We start from the raw sequence: 18,087 nt of genomic DNA, 5'->3' as shown, positions 1-18,087 counted from the left end.
GGAGCTCACCTTGGTGCATTGATATCTCTCGATCTATAAGCTCCCGATGCTATTTACATTAAGATGTTCAATTGGTGTGCATCAAATGTCCGGGTTGGGCCACATGGTGTTCACCCCTTAATGGGCTCTCAACTGATAAGTCTGGGTACTTAACATAGAATTCAAGTGTGTTAGAAGGTTTATTGATAATTGGCTCAGTCTGGGTACTCAAGTCTGGGTACTCAACATAGAATTCAAGTATGTTAGAAGGTTCATTGATAATTGGCGTCTCGGCTAGCCTTGTAAAGAGTTCCTACAAAACTAGTTGAGGAGGAAAAAGTAGAGGGTGGAATCTCCATAAGGATTCCTAACAACAATTGAGTTCTTTCTTGAGTAAGCTATATTTACACCATTAGGAGGTGGTGCCAACGATAAAAGCTAATGGTAGTTATGGGGGTACCAATGATAAAAGCTAATGGTGGTTATGGGGGTGCGAGCAATGTTTTCCAGCACCTTCATATCCATCACTCATAGCCATCCACATCACTCACTGGGCATGCTAGCAGCAGCAAACAACTGGTTGATTTATCATTTTTGTATTATACAATACCCAAACCATTGATTTGGTCTTGCTCTAAGGACTGGTCATTCATGGGTTTTGTGGTTGCTTCTCACTCCATATCAATTCTCATGTAATTAAGAATGCCCTGACTCTCTTGGTCCAACTTTGAGTACTCCTTTGAGTCCTTTGATAATAGCATTCGCTAGGTATTTAACACTCTTGGTTGCTAGCCTTCTTTAAATCCTGGATCTTGATGTTGGTCTCTCTCTTAGGATGCCAGTAAAGTTGTCATCAAAGTCTATCTATGGGGTTGGTGGGCTATGTGGTTGCTTCTCACTCCACATCAATTCTCGTGTAAATAAGAATGGCTTGACTCTCTCGGCAACTTTGAGTTGGGCTCTCTATCAAAGTCTATGGCATCCAAGTAACATTATACTAATGTTCGATGCCCTTCGGCATATCACACATCATGTAGTTGCTTGCTCTTTAACCCTTCCAAGAACAACAAAATCAGCCTAGTTTGCTTGGTTTTTTCTCAATAGGGCACTTGATATTCAAATTCCTGAGATGGTTAATATAGTCTCTCACCGTTTTGTGTGCAAGCTATTTGAATTATTTAAGTTGGGTTACTGAGCTATGCTTGACACTCATCTTAGAGAATATTTTTGTAAATGCTAGCCCCAAATTTGCCATGGTTTCTCTTGGGAATAATCTAGCAATTGAAACTAGAGCAAGGTGTTATTCTCTAAAGTTAAACCTCTATTTTAGTTTGAGGATCAATCAACCTTTTTTGAAATTCTGTTTGAAAGCAACTAGATGGATGTAGGGATCTCCCATTCCTTCAAAATTCAAAATGAGATTGGCTATGAGAGAGGTTCTTATCTTGGGATGACCATATTATTCTTCCTCCCTCAATCCTCTGGTAGGTATGATTAATGCTAGGACAACATCCATGTTTCTTCTCATTTCTGGGGTTATGTGAGTTATAAACCCAATGAATTCTAAACTCGATCTTTATCAGGTTTATGTGAGTGCTCAACCCGATCTTTATCGGATGTATAACTAGCTCAGGAGCCATTGTGGTGGTCATGTGCTTAGGCTCCATTCCAAGAGGTACCTAAGTATAGGAAGGTCCCACGTATCCATAAGCTAGCACCCCAAAAGATGCTTGCCTTATTTGTTCAGGGGGGTACCTAAGTATAGGATGGTCCCACATATCCATAGGCTAGCACCCCAAAAGGTGCTTGTCTTATTTGTTTAGGGGGTACAAATCCTGACTACATCATTAGGTATCCATACGCTAATGCTCCATGAGCTGTTGGTACACATGCGGTTGTATAGTCTTTGTTCTTCACTCTCGTGGTTCCCCATCCTAATTAACTAAATTGTCTCTACTAGTTCAACTGGGGCTACCAATTTGGTTCTTTCCAAAGGCTCTCACTGTTATCCCTCTGGAAAGTTGAATATTCCTCCCTAAGGGTCTAATGTTGAGGGAAGCCTCACCTTGGCTTCGGGTGCATAGTTTATTTCCTTTATGGAGTAAAATGTAAATTCTTCCCTTACCACTACGCTTCTTGTTCCTGAGGTGATTTCCTTAGTAGAGGTCCTTACCTCACTTAGCCTTGAATTCCTATGTTCTAGGTCTGTGTGGATGGGAAACCCCCCCCCCCCCCCCCTCAGGCTACACAGACCTTTCCATCCTTCTACTTCCTTGGCCACTCTCAGGATGTATGTGTTACCATGCTCATTCGCATATGTCATTGGCGGGATGATAACACCTACTACTAGCTAGAGGTGCATCAAAAAACTTGTGGTTTCCCTCTTCATCCCTCTGTGTGTGGGTGATGTTGTGACAAGGTTGCCCTGGGCATCCTCATATTGGCATATATCACCGTCATTGACTTTAACTACCCTAAAAAAGAATTTGTCTATCACCGTCATTGACTTTAACTACCCTAAAAAAGAATTTGTCTATCACATTTGGAGGTTGAGTCACAATTGCCTCTATGTGAGCTCTTGAACTCTCAAGGACTATATGAGGTCCTTGTGCCCTTGTTGGCATATAAAAAATGATCAGATACTAAAGGATTCTTGCATAGGAATGTACGTATTTCCCTTTGGATCTACATAGAACTTGTGTCCATCACGTGAAGCACTATAACTTTTGGATTATCCAAGATATCCGGTTCATGCCCTGGCATAGCTAGAAGTGATCATTTCTCTAAGAGCACCCCATTATGGTCAATGTAGATGGGAACTTTTATAGTTTCATGATACCCATAACATTGTAGCACATAGGTTTCACTTGTCGTTTGAGTGCGCACTTGTTTCCCAACATTCTCTAACACTTTTTAACACATATGTTTCATTTGTTGTTTGAGTACGAATTTGTTCCCTAACATACTTGATGCTCACCTAAATCCATTCTCACTTGCGGCTCTATAGGGTATATACCCCATATTGGAGATTTTAAGGTTTATTAATAAGAGAATCATAAACTTAGAGAAGAACCATAAACTTACATGCAAGAGAACCAAAAACTTCAAAAAGAAGAAACATATACGATATGTATGAAATTATGAATTCTTTTTTGTATTTTCTTGTTTTTTCCACTCTTTAGAGAATCTAGTCAAATTGTGAATTCGATGACAAATGGGCGACCTGGATAATATTAAACGATCTGAACAGACCACAATTAAAACGAGAAACGATCCAAAAATCTAACGATCTAAATATTTTAACGATTCACGGATTGGATTGACAATTTTAATATAGCTGTGATCTTCTGGACTATCAACGATCTAGAGATAAGATCAATAATCTGGAAATGTCCACGATTTGAAATGAAAATTGCTCGATCTTAAATAGGCAATGATCTAAAGACAGACAATCCAAACTCTAGGCGATTTGGTTTTGGGATGATCTAAGAATAAGATCGATGTAATCATGACTCTTGGGCAGAGATTGGTGAATGCAGATTAGGTCAGTGATCTAAATTTGGGATCCGTGATCCAAAAATGCATTTATGGTGGTAGTAGTTGGCATCAATTTCTATGTACTTTTTGGGTACAACTTTTTGGGTACAACAGAGGTCTTTACTTGACTTTATACCCTCTTACAAGAGAATATTTGATTGGTACCTTGACAACCCCCATTCTTTATGCTCAAGTGTGTGGCAATGAAGGTATTTACCATTAACAATTAAGGTATAAATTCGGCAATTTGGATCTAGACGATTCGGATTCTTGTCGATGATCTGAAAATTCTAGAGAACAAAAGATAAAATTTTACACATTTTTTATTTTTCTTAATATTTTTTGTATTTTTTGACATGATAAGGTTGCTTAGAAATGTCATCATTTTTAACTCAATTTAACAAAAAAAACAACGACTAAGATTAGAGCTAATCTTGGTAAAAACTGTACAAAATACTAATGTACACTAATGACCTAATTAATCTAAGGCTAGTGTTCATAGTTATGATGAAATCAATCACACTCTAGGAGCTTGGTCTTCATTCCACCACTCCCATGAGACAAAGCATAAAACAAATTAAACAACATAAAAGATAAAAGAGGTTAAGGTTAGAAGCAAAGTTTATTCTAATCACACAAATCCATTCCTAATCACACCAATAGCACACACAATTACATAAAACAACTCAAATCCTACTCTAGAACACATTTCCTCAACATTGTACCAAGGATTTGCATCTAAGGGCAATATAGAGTAGAAATAATAGAAGATATTTTGAGTAGAAAAATAGCTCTTCCTTACCTCATCCAAGAATAGTTCAATCCCCGATAGCGTGGTGCCATTTGTCCTTTTTTCTCTCTACTAGGAAGGAAACATAGTGCTAGTGCTAGTGGTTAGACCAGTTGTCTTGGATCATGGAAGTTCTTATTGGAAAGGCTAAAGAGGCCAAGAGGTGTGTCAATCCCTCTTGTTTGATCCCTTCCACTACTCTCTAATCAACTAAGTAATCCTCCAAAAGGCAAAGGTTAAGCCCAGCTTCTTCTCCAATCATTCTCAATCACACTATCACTCAAGCAAGCAAGTGTACTCAACACACTCCATCCACACACACAAGCATGAATCCTACAGTCAAGTAAGTAAGAAATCAAGATCTCAAGAGAAGAAGAAAGCTTTACATTTGAGAAATGATTGAATTTTCCCCTTCACATTATAAAAAATTGTACATATACAAATGGGCTTTGCTTGACCGCCCAACTTAAGTGGGTGCTTGTTGCCTATTTCTACCCATCTGTACAAGGTATGTGGTTGTGCTAGCTTTTGATACCATTGGCCTAGGACCATACATAATGTGAACACATCCTAGGTGTTAAGAGGTAGGGATTTTGGATGTACAAAAAGAGTTAATAATGGTAGACAAATTCAGTCTATCACACACACATGAAAATAATTATTTAGTTTTTTATTATTTCTCCTTCATAGGTTCACCAACAATGGCATAAAATCAAGGCATGCAACTCATGTAAGCCACTAAGTACAACTTAGATGCAAGCACGACGGATATAGAAAACAAAGCCAGCTTCAAATCCCTGAAATAAAATATTACATATACTGCTTATTTGCATCTTAAGAGTCTAGACATCATAAGAAACAACCTCATTGTCATTACAAGAAATCTCTTTCAATAATTCTTTAAAACAAGGCTTAACCTTAACTTTTCATTGTAGGGGTAAACGTTAACCTCTTTTTAGGTTAACATTGTTTCACCTACCCAACCTACTGTAAGGCGCTTTGCCATCTTACCTTCTCAAGCGAGCACTTATCTTTTGTAAGATGGTAATAAAACATATAAAGTTGCCTTACCTTGTGCTTAATGCCAAACAGGTAGGACTTTATGTACATACCTTGTTGAAGAGTAGTAATAAAGGTCGGACCATGTTTATGTTTGACTAGTGTAGTTTGATCGGTGTAGTATGAAAACTAGTCACTTGTATATAAGTCATTTTTTATAATTAGTACAATAATTCCTAGCAATATAATATTTGTGAGGTCTTCTCTTCTCTACTCTTACTTGCTTGTATGCTATGCCAGATGGATGCTTACTTGAATAGGTTTTCCTCTTCCGTTAGCTTCTTCTTTCTCCACCTTTTATGAGAGAGAACCATTGCAACCATCTCTATTTACCTCCATCTAGGTGAAGAGAGCTCTCCCTTTACCCCATTAACAACAAGAAGCATTTTGAGGTGACATGGAGTGAGGACGTCATGGATAAACTAGCATATCCACATCGAGAAGTTGCATTTATAGCTCGTAGGCAAGGCTCAACAACACATGCTTCAACAAGGCTAAGGTAAGCTCTTAACTTGAACATATTTGGCGTTGCTACTAGGGACTAGCTTAGGGCGGCTTAGCTCCATTCATATGTTGGAAGGAAAATACCCTAGTTTCTTGGTGATTTGCATGATTTTGGAGCCCACAAGGCTTAGATTTCCTTGTAATAAACCAAGCAATCGTGTTAGTTTTGTTGCTTTTGATTTTGATTTGAAGTTTATTTGTATTAAGGCATTCTATTTTCATATCTTGGAAGTGAAACAGCTTAGCAATTGTGTTAGTTTTATTGCTTTTGATTTTAATTTAAAGTTTATTTGTATTATGGCGTTGCATTTTCAAAGCTTAGAAGGGAAAAACCTTGGTTTTTTTAAGATTTGCATGATTTTGGAGCCCACAAGGCTTAGATTTCCTTGAAACATAAGCCAAGAAACACCTTAGAAATTGTGATTAGGAGTGGAATCCACACTGAAAACATGAGCATTAATCTCCATCATGTGTGGATTAGAGTGGAATATGTCGTATTTATTTATTCATGCATTATTTGAATTGGTAGCTTAGAAGCATGCAAATCTAACAAAAATAATTAAAAAATACTTAATTACTTACATAACAACTATTAACTAAGATTAGGATCCTTAATTACCCCCCATTGAGTCCAAAAAACCTAAAAAAATCCAAAACTAGGACAAACGAGCTCTCAAGTTGGGGATAGTCTTGTGAAAAAAGATGCGAGTCAAACACGTAAGTCAATACATGCGAGCCTGGAGCTTGCAAACTTAAGCCATGAGTCTAAACACGTGAGACATGAGTCTAGGGTAGGTATACATAATATTGTACCAACTAATTATTACTGTCTTAGACTTATAAGGACATACCTACTCATGTCTTTGAAGGATTTTCTTGCCATGCAATCTTTACCATCTACAATTTCCAAGGAAAATTCTTGTCCTTTGTAATTATTGGGACATTAAAGTATAATTATATCCTAATAATTGCACACCAATCCTATCATGGACCTAATGCATAAAATTGCATCTCTAGTATGTCTATTTCATTAAAATAAAGTATGTGAGCCTAGTTTATACAAAAAAGAATACAAAAAAGGCACGAGTCTATAGATGCGAGTCAATAGGTTTAAGTTAACACACATGAGCCTAGAGACGTGTCTCGAGACGTGAATTGATACACATGAGTCAACACATGAACCTAGAGACGTGAGCATAGAAAGAAAAACAAAAAATTCTCAAAACTCACCCAAAAAAAAGTGTGAAAAATAAAACTTATTTTTTGTAGCTTGAGCAAAATAGATGTGTCTGAAATCAATTTCAGACCTGATTTAAGAAGCACAAAAGAATGTTTCACCATAGTGAAACCCTTGATACAAAGCCTATGTGGACTAATTGTTGGAAACGATAATACAATCAGTTATAATGTATCAAACCACACTTCCTCAAACCCACCTAGCCTTTGGCCTATAGTAGAACTCAACAAAAAAGGGATCCCCTATTAAGAAGGCAAAACTCTAAGTGAGGAGCTTTGAGATGATATGAGCTAACTAAATGCAAATGTGAGTGGAGTAATAGCATGACATCTAGAAACACGATCTGCCATGGTCCTTCGAGCCCCAAATTCACCATTTAGCTCTGTAAACTTCATGAAATGAGGCACTAAACCCCATGGTCCTTCGAGCACCAAATCTTACCATTTAGCTTTGTAAACAAGATCTGCCATGGTCCTTCAATCCCCAAATTCACCATTTAGCTCTGTATAAACAATGCCATAAACTTCATGAAAACTATTGAGCAAACCTCGGAGCATGCCAAAGTACGTATCCGAATCCATGACCATTCTTAAGAAGCCACAAAAAAAACTAGTTCTAAAGCCTTTGTTCTAGAACAAATCCAACCATATTCTGCATTGCTGTATGTAATAACGGAGAACTAAATGGGAGGTGAAAGTTGGCCTTCTATGGCTCATCATAGTCACCACAATATTTTCTCTAATGTGATAGGTTGCAACTTCATTTCTACCCTATTAGAGGAACCACCTCTCCTAGGGTAGTGCACATCCCTTACACATTGGTAGGTCTAAGACCACCTCCGAGTGAGTACACGCCAAGTGAGCATGCAAATATCACACGAGAGGCACATAGCAGCACATCTCACAGCCTTCTTATCCTGGAAAGTCCAAGTCCCAATAAGTTTTCTTTTAAAAGGAAATTCTCAACTTTGGAGAGACTTATTAGACTGGATGACTGGGAATCTAAGAGTCCATACACCTGAACTTGAAGAGAAAGAGGAGAATGAGTTGTGCCACATTGAGCGCTCTCCTTTCATACCCAACATAAAAGGATAGCCAAAAGTTTCCATGAACAAGCTGGTATACTATTTTAAAAGCGATAAATGAATGCTATATTGGATGGTGGTGCTGGTGTCAGTATAATCATGGTGTCACAGAGTATTATTGGGAGGCCTCGGGAAGCCCTCCACTAGCCTCGTGGTCAACCTTGCTGGTGGGAACACAACTAAACCTTTTGGCGTCCTTTAGGATGCAAAGATTAAGACCTTTGGACTAAGCTTCCACCACACATTTGTGGTGATGTATTTTTAGAGAAAGAGGGTCATGCACCATAATCCTTAGAAGGTCTTACATGATATACCCAAGGTTCATTCAGGATTAAGAAACTAATCACATATATATACACAAGGGTAACTAGTCCTTGAAAACATCCTCAACTCATGCCATGGGTCGAGGCATTCTTGCCAATGAGACTGACACAATTGGTTGGACCATGACAACTGATATACGTAGAGCTTGTAACACAATGTGGGATGGCGAAGATAAGGACCAATAATATGAACCCCTTCGACTCTAAGCATTGAATTCACCTTTTGCTGGTAACCATGGAAACTATTCCACTGAAGCTTGGTACATGGTTTGCATGATTGGATGGAATTGCATCCCTCTTCGTGCTTGATGCATTTGAAACAAAACATTGGGCCAGGTTTGCATGATTGAATGATGCCGAAACTTCAAATCTCTCTTCATGCTTGGTTGACACCGGGACTAGCCCCAACATGTTGCCTTGGGAGATGTGGGTCTCGTTAGGCCACCCATCCCTCGCATCATTCATCAACCATTACCATGGTTAAAAAATTCCAATCCATGATCGTTAGTTGTCTTGAAGCTAAAGCTAAATGCTATATTAGAAAAAAACAAGCGGCTTGGGAGTTTTATGTGACTCCTACATGTACAATGAAAGAGAGCATCATCCTTGGAAGGGGATGGATTGTAGCCATTGATTGTGTAGTCAATTGGCTGAAAAGAATTATAACAGCTGAGCTTCCCCACATGAAATTGTTACAGTACCCTTGGTGTATGAGGGCATGTGGCACCTATCAACATCCTAAGCCTCGTCCTCCACTTATAAGCTATCACCTCAAGTAACTCGTAACAACCAACACTCCTTTCACCTTGCCGCGTTGACCACCCCCTCAAACCATTATGAAGATCCAAAACCTTATCACCGAAGATGAAGACCATCCCCCAAACCTCAACCTCAAACAACCCTTCAAGCAGGTCACACCAAGGAGTGGGAACCCAAGCTAGCCAAGGAAATTAGGATGCCCAAGCAAAGACCTAGCAATCCCTATTAAGCTAGAACACTAACCATAATCAAAGATCTACTAAGCAAGAGCCTCAAGCAACAAAATTTTACCCATATCTTGAGCCTCGTTGAATCCATGTCAAGATGTTAGAAGCTCAAGGCTACTACAAAGGAAACCCTTCCGTTTATGTCCCAAAAACATCATGGACCACAACCTAATCTCCAAAACCAAAGAGAGTCATGCAAAAGCCTCAAATGCCAGTTCGAGAGCCAACATTCCGTTAGGTCCCAAATAAGCTACTACAACCCAATAGTTGACATTCCACTTGGGTCCCAACCAAGCTCCTACATTTGGGTTTCGAAGTCAAGAAAATTTCCATGTGCACACACAATAAAAACTAGTACAAAGCCTAAAAAAAGAGAAAAAAACGATGAAATATATATATTTTTTTAAAAAGAGTCGCTGTGAGGTAGACTCACATATGCCACATGGCAACATAGACTCATGGTGCCTCATTATCACCATTTAAGAAAAAAATAGCTATTTTTAAAAATGCCACATGGCGATGTAGGCTCCTAATGCCACATCACCACTTTAAAAAAAATCAAATAATAAAAAAAGAAGAGTACAATGTGGCAACGTAGGCTCATGATGCCACGCCATGACACAAAAAAAATCCATAGGAAAAAGTTTGAAAAAATGGTGTGATAACGTATGCTACATGGTAAAGTAGGCTCACGATAATACATCATCATTAAAAAAACACTACAAAAAAAAGAAAAAACAAAGGTACTACATGGTGACTAGGCTCATATGTTCCATGTGCCACAAAAGCAATTTTATTACTATTATTTCTCTCTCTCTCTCCCCATTATGGTACTGGTTGGAGCTAGACAGATCTGCATTGCATTCTTGTATACCCTACGCATATAGGTTGCATACTGAGCCTCTAGCAGTAGTGCTCCATCCATCACACTCCCCCACTGGCTCAGTACTTTCATACTTTATTTCATGTTCATTTTGTCCTTTTTTTTCTGGACATCTAGAAGACATTGACGGTTGTACATTGATTTGTCTCATAGGTCGAGTTTGGCCTCTAGTAGACGTTAATATAGCTCTCTCTCTCTCTCTCTCTCTCTCTCTCTCTCTCTCTCTCTCTCTCTCTCTCTCTCTCTCTCTCTCTCTCTCTCTCTCTATATATATATATATATATATATATATATTCAATGTATATGTGTACGTATATATAGAAAGAGAGAAAAGAAGACAAGAAGAGAAAGAGCGAGAGAAAGAGAGAGTGAAAGAGAGAAAGAGAAAAGAAGAGAAGCAACGATGAGAGAGAGAGAGAGAGAGAGAGAGAACGCATGAAAACTTCCCCTAAGAAGAGAACCTAAACGTAGAGAAAAGCCAACAATGCAACCGAAGCTTATAAAAGCCCAAGACTCAACCAGGCTCGCCTCTCCCTCCACAAGGTGCACGACATGCCCACAACCATGCCAATCAAATAAGATAGAGATACCCAAGTCATTGTAAAGCTGCATCCTACAGTCTCCACATTATCCAACAAACCACCTATTGCTTGTAGTTTACCAATGTACATACCATATTGGGTGTCCTGAATTCTTATGTTCTCATAAACACCAACCTCTTTCACATCTGCCTTATATCGGCCAGCCTCCCTACACATTAACACAATTCCCTATCTCAAAACATATGTATGAACCAACGTAAGCAGACAAATAAATATCGAAGAAAGCGGTATGTTGGAGTTTTCATTGAAAGGAGCTTCTATACGAGTGTACTTTTTGTCCAATGCCCACGCACGACACCTGCAATATACACATGAGCTCTGCAACTAGTAGACACATCAAGCACCTACATTAAGTCTCATCGTCGACAACTGTCTAGGTACGTTTTGGATGGGGGAGACCATGGCGGGCACAAGCCTGGCCCATGGTACAACCCATCGTCTTGACCTTTCTCAAATCAACAAGAACCTTATGTAGCATCATCTTCAGCCCCACCACCCATTGATCCACATTACCTCTATCCTTAGTGCTTGCTGACGCCAAATCCCTGGAGCCACAAAGACCACCCGGTTCCATTGTAGCTATGGGCAAAGCCAACTGCCATGCATCACCAATCTAATGATCTCGACTTTCCAAGAAAACAGATATGGAGGAAATGTCAAAGAAAGAAGCAAATAGAGTCAAAGAATGCAGTTGAATTGGAGAAATCTTCACGTTGGAGTACACACATAGGGACATACCTTCCATCCATTCCCCATGCTCGTCACTTGCATATTTAACGACGCGCATGAGATTTTTTTTTTTTCATCTCGCATCTCATGGCACACACAAACACGTGCATCTAGATGATTGGCATCGTACTGGACAATGCAATATTTGTTGATCCAACCATTCCCGCTGATTTTTAGGTGCTCGTGGCATTACCTCTAAGTACATCTCTACATAGAGAAACCATGGCCTGGTCCATGGTATAACCCATCGCGTAGAGAACCCTCGACCTTGCAAGTGATTAGCATCGTAGTGGACAATGCAATCTTTGTTGATCTAACTATCTCCACTAATTTTCACATGCTCGCAGCATTACCTCTAAGTACATCTCTAGATGGGGGAACCATGGCAAACATAAGTCTAGTCCATGGTACGATCCATCGCGTAGAGAACTGTCAACTTTGCAAGTGCCTCCAAAGAGCTTTAATGCAGAGGTTTGCGTATCTTGCAAGGACCATCAACCCCTTTCCACACTAACAATTTCTTCATCACCAACTTAGGTGATACAAGGATGCGATCACCATTAGAAAGAGAGATATGTTAACCACTCCGAAAGTCAACATGGTTTCACCATTCCAATCTATTGTACAGCGCTTTGCCATCTTGCCGGCTCAAATAGATAAAGTCTAAGAACTTTATGTACATGCTTACTTGAGACTAGTAATAGAGATCGGACCATTTTTAAGTTTGGCCGGTGTCACGTGCATCCCGCACTTGGATGCCATGTGGACATATCTGTACAGAAGGTGCAGGACCTAGGATGGTAAACTAGTCCCATGTGAGCCCAGTCCGGGATGAGTTAGCTAGGGTTCCATCCCAGTCGTCCGAGGTCAAGTGTGCAGTCCTGCAGATGAGTCCAAGGTCACGTGTGCATTGTCCTACACATGAAACAATGCCAGTCCACACTGTGTCTCCCTCTGTAATGATGTTAGTGACTCTGTGTATTTGGTATGATACTTGATGCCACAACATTGTGTAGACACTTAAGGTTTGCATTTAGGAAAAGGAGCCAGCCCATAGGGCTACCCTAGGAACTCATGTGGACATGGGGAAAGTATAAGACAATCCCCACAAGGGCCAGGAAGGCCTGGGCTGAACCCACCAGCCATGGGTAAGTCATGGGAGGCCCTTGGCATGGGTAGCCGACTAGTTATCCAGGCATAGGAGGGCTGTAGGGCAAGTGTGGGGCAGCCCATACAGGCTGCCCAGCCTCCAGTACAGCAGGCGCACAGTGCCCAGACTCCATATACCATGCGCATCACTGCCCAGCCAAGTGTGGAAATATTGCACAGGATTTATTAGACTTTTTACTGTATTTTTCCAGTCATGGAGTATTTTGAGACAGCCGACTGCTTTTAGCTAGCCGACTGCTGTCCAGAAGGGGTATAAATACCCAGCCCACAAGTCATTCCATTCATCTCATCATTTGCCAAGTGTTGAAGCTGAAGCAAGGGCCAGGACAGCCTAGATCAAGCTAACACAGAAGGGGTGAAGGATTGAAGGTCAAGGACAGAGATTAATTTCAGCCAAGAAGGTTCAGTCAGCCTTTTATTTCAGTATTTTACATCATTCTAATAAAAGTAAATACACCATTCGTGGTGGGGGTCCTACAGAGGATATTCGGGACCCAATACTGTGTCCTCTTCTCCCTCTGTCTCTCTCTCTATTTTTATGCACATCTATATTCAGTTTTGTGCGTTAATTTCATCGCAACAAGTGTGCTGTTTTCTGAGCATTGAAGTTACCGGTCTCCCCCGAAGCTTCCGCATGTTACAGTGGTATCAGAGCCTACTACAAGTGTAAAGATTCAGCAAAGAAACCAAAATTTTTTCTCGCTCGTATGGTTGGTTTTTAAACTCTGGTGGCCTACCCTTTCAGAGTAACTCCTGTCCCTTGAAGGACAGTTGGTTTTTAGCCTCCGGAAACCTTCGGAAGTCTCCCAAACACATAGTGGATGGTCAAATTGTGCTACGGAAAGGAAGTGTGTTTTCCTGCTATGGCGAGCTTCGACGACGAGAGAGACCAAGAACCTTGGGACCAGAGTGCACCGGGCAGCCCAGCTAGCGCAACTGGCTTGAGTGTTACAGAGATATTCCAGCAAATGATGCGAGCAATCGCAAACCAGACGACCAAGTTGGAAGAGCAGAAGGCGCAGATCCTGGCTCTGGAAGAGCGTACCCGTTCTCCAGCGTCGCATTTCCATCTCCTCCTTCCGTATCCCAAATTCCAGATCCTCTACACAGGGACCCTCTTGTAGGGTCACGACCGTAGCTGAGCTCTTTGCTTGAGTTGCAGATGCGTGCATTGGAGATCCAACAACGTGAAGACGAAGCCATGCGACACGTGGAACATGAGCATTACCTTGCAGCTTTGGACGCCAAATTGACACCAGCGGCGCCCTCGAATCATTTTCCGGAGAAAATGAACTTCCGTAAGTATAATGGTAAACTCGACCTCACAACTCTTTATTCAAGGTTGCCGCAGTTAGAAAGACAGATAGTGACAGAGTGATCTTAGCCAATTGGTACTTGGAAGTGAGGCCATTCCTTGGTGGACTCAGTGCGCTCATGCCCACACCAAATTAGGTATGGCAGCTTATGTGTGGGACGAGTTTGTCCGTGACCTTAAGCAACGGTTTCTACCGCCCACTAACTTGAGCGACTCGAAGACGAGTTAAGGGGAGCGCGTCAGAACGCACAACCAGTCCTTTAGTTTGCCAATGGAATTTCGACTTTATGTTTGCAATTAGGCTTATTTGATTCGGATAAGAAAGGGCAGTTTTTGTATGACCTTGACATGCAAATCCAGTGGGAGGTGCGTATGTTTAGGCCAGCCATCTTCGAAGACGCACTCTCGCTTGCGCAGAGTACAGAAATGAAGCATAATGGTGGCAAGCCCAAGACTTCCTTCGAAGATAAGTAGAAGGGCGCCCATGACCAGGAGTATGAGCGCAACAAATTGCTCAAGACCTTTGGCTACATAGGTGGCCAGAGAGTCGTTGTCTTGTTTGACAGTGGCAGCACGGAGGACATGATCACGAAACAAGCCACACGGCACGCTCGTTTCGTCTTGACTTCGGTGGACAAACAAGTTGAGGGTTTCAGCACAGGCATGACAACAAGCGTCAAGTATGAAGCTCTAGGTGCTAAATTAGTTATTCAAGGCATAGAGTTTGTGCGTGATTTTATGGTTGTCCCTCTTGTAGAAGCAGACATAATTTTAGGCATTCAGTGGTTTTACAAGTTTCTTCCTGATGTCAAGGGGACAAGCACACTTTCCATATTAATCGGAATGTGTCAAACGCCCCAGTGACCATTAAGTGTGAGCCAAGAATTCCAAACTTTCTGCTCACAAGCCACTTGCAAGCTAAGCGAGCAGTCAGGAAAGGCGCACATTGTGCGATGATTTACATCCAGACAGCCCAGACGGTGGCCAGTGCTTCCAAGAAGTATTTGGCTCTCCATGAAAAGTTCCAGAAGATTTTACTTCGAGACAATCTCCCTCTCTAGCTTCCCCCGTCTAGACCGGAGGACCACAAGATTGACCTCCTCCCAGGCTCAGAACCCCTGAGCAAGTTTCCGTGTCGCCTTTCCAAGGCAATGGAATTGGAGTTGGACCGCCAACTCCAAGAATTATTGCAATTTGGGTTCATCCGCCCCAGCGTGTCACCATTTGCAACACCGATCTTGTTTGTCAAGAAGAAAGATGGGTCTTCTCAGTTGTGTGTCGATTATCGTGCACTCAATAAGCTGACTATCAAGAGTAGATTACCGATGCCTCAAATAGGTTATATTCTCGAGATGCTGAATGGAGCTAAGGTGTTCTCGAAACTCGATTTAAAGAGTTGGTACCACCAAGTGAGGATTGTGGAGGGGGACATCCCCAAGACAGCCTTCCGTACGGAACGGGCCCACTTTGAATTTGTGGTCATGCCATTTGGCTTGACGAAGGCCCCAGCTACATTCAACCGCATGATGTGTGTGTTCATATTTATGGACGACATACTGGTATTTTCAGCTACGGTTGAGTAGCATGACATTGATGTGGAGAAAGTCCTTAAGTTGCTGGAAAGCAACGAGCTCTACGTCAATGAGAAGAAGTCAGAATTTTATTTGTTCTAGATACATTATCTGGGATACATAATTAGTACAGAAGGCATTCGACTTGATCCGGCTAAAGTGGCCGAGATTGTCAATTGGGAAGTACCTCAGACAGCTTATGACATCAGATTCTTTGTGGGTATATGCCAGGCATACTGCACCCACATAGACAAGTTTTCTAACCTTTCGGTGGATCTCACAGATCTGCTAAAGGGTGTTAAGACAAGAAGGCAATGGATTGGAATAACTCCACGAGCGTTGGAGGCATTCAAGAACCTCAAGGTGGCTTTATCAGAAGCGCCTTGTTTCGCACTTGCCTCGTGGGATGAGCCATTTTAGGTGATCACCGATGCGAGTAACATCGCAATTGGCGGTGTTTTACAACAGAATGGTCATCCAGTAGCTTACATGTCTTGTAAGTTACTGGCCGCAGAGAAAAATTACTCAGTCTACGATCGTGAACTTCTTGCAGTCATACAGGCCTTGAAACATTCGAAACATTTTCTTTATGGCCATGACTTTGAGGTTCGCACTGACCATCAGGCATTACGCTGGATTCAGACAATGCCAAGTGTTCAATGGAGTGACCGACAACACCATTGGAGCCAGATATTCCAGGAATTTGGTGGTATGATTGAGTACCCTCCAGGAAAGGCCAATCCAGTGGCCGATGCTTTGAGCAGGAAGGAACAAGTGACTTCGATTCAAACCACTAGACTTGACCTTGTTGGTACGGGACTAGACGACATGAAGCACATGTACGCGGATGGTGTCTTTCAAGAGCTTCGGACCTTTTCCCATCAAGAAAAAGATTAATGAGGTGTCAATGCAGTTGAAGCTACCTCTGAGTTGGACTACGCACGATGTGTTGCACGTTAGTTGGTTAAAGCCATATGCAGGTCCGATCCCTTCAGAAGTTAAGGACGAGGCGGAACCGGATATTATTGATGAAGCAAAAGTCATGGTTCCAGAACAAATCCTTTTGTACCGTTTCAAGCATGGCTCAAACCGAAGGCAAAGACAGTTCCTCATGAAGTTTCAAGACGGAGGGACCCACGAATTGGTATGGCTTGACAAAGTTTTTCGACGACTATTCGGCGTTATTGACAGATTATTTGGAGACTATGCAGCTTCCATCAAGTTAAGCAGAAGGGGATGTCACGTGCATCCTGCACTTGGATGCCACGTAGACACATCTACACAGAAGGTGCAAGACCTGGAATGGTAAACTGGTCCCATGTGAGCCTAGTCCAAGACGAGTGAGCCAGGGTTCCATCCCAGTCGTCTGAGGTCAGGTGTGCACTGTCCTGCACATGAATCAGTGCCAATCCGTGCTGTGAGTCTTCCTCTGGAATGATGTCAGTGATTTTGTGAATCTGGTATGATACCGGATGCCACAACAGTGTAGACAATTAGGGTTTGCATTTAGGAAAAGGGGCCAGCCCATAGGGCTACCCCAGGAACTCATGTGGGCATGGGGAAAGTATAAGACAATCCCCATAAGGGCCAGGAAGACCCGGGCTGAACCCACCAGCCATGGGTAGGTCATGGGAGGTCTACAGACAGCCCTAGGAGCTTGGCATGGGTAGCGGACTGGCTATACAGCCATAGGAGGGCTGCAGGGCAAGTGTGGGGCAGCCCATACAGGTTGCCCAGCCTCCAGTACAGCAGGCGCACAGTGCCTAGACCCCATATACCATGCGCATCAGTGCCCAGCCTAGTGTGGAAATATTGTGCAGCATTTATTAGACTTTTTACTGTGTTTTTCCAATCGTGGAGTATTTTGAGACAGCCGATTGCTTTTAGCCAACCGACTGTTGTCCAAAGGGGGTATAAATACCCAACCCACAAGTCATTCCATTCATCTCATCATTTGCCAAGTGCTGAAGCTAAAGCAAGGGCCAGGACGGCCTAGATCAAGCTAACGCAGAAGGGGTGAAGGATTGAAGGTCAAGGGCAGAGATTCATCTTAGCCAAGAAGGTTAAGTCAGTCTTTTATTTCAGTATTTTACATCATTCTAATAAAAGCAAATACACCATTTGTGGTGGGGGACCCTACAGAGGGTATTCGGGACCCAATACTATGTCCTCTTCTCCCTCTCTCTCTCTCTCTATTTTTCTGCACATCTATATTCAGGTTTGTGTGTGAATTTCGTCGCGACAAGTGTGCTGTTTTCTGAGTAGTGAAGTTACCGATCTCCCCCAAAGCTTCCGCATGTTACAACCGGTCTCGAGTT

The sequence above is a fragment of the Cibotium barometz genome, chromosome 42 (genome assembly GCF_041138505.1).
Source record: "Cibotium barometz isolate CiBa-2024 chromosome 42, ASM4113850v1, whole genome shotgun sequence".
Taxonomy (NCBI): Eukaryota; Viridiplantae; Streptophyta; class Polypodiopsida; order Cyatheales; family Cibotiaceae; genus Cibotium; species Cibotium barometz.
This window is presented reverse-complemented; position numbering follows the sequence as displayed.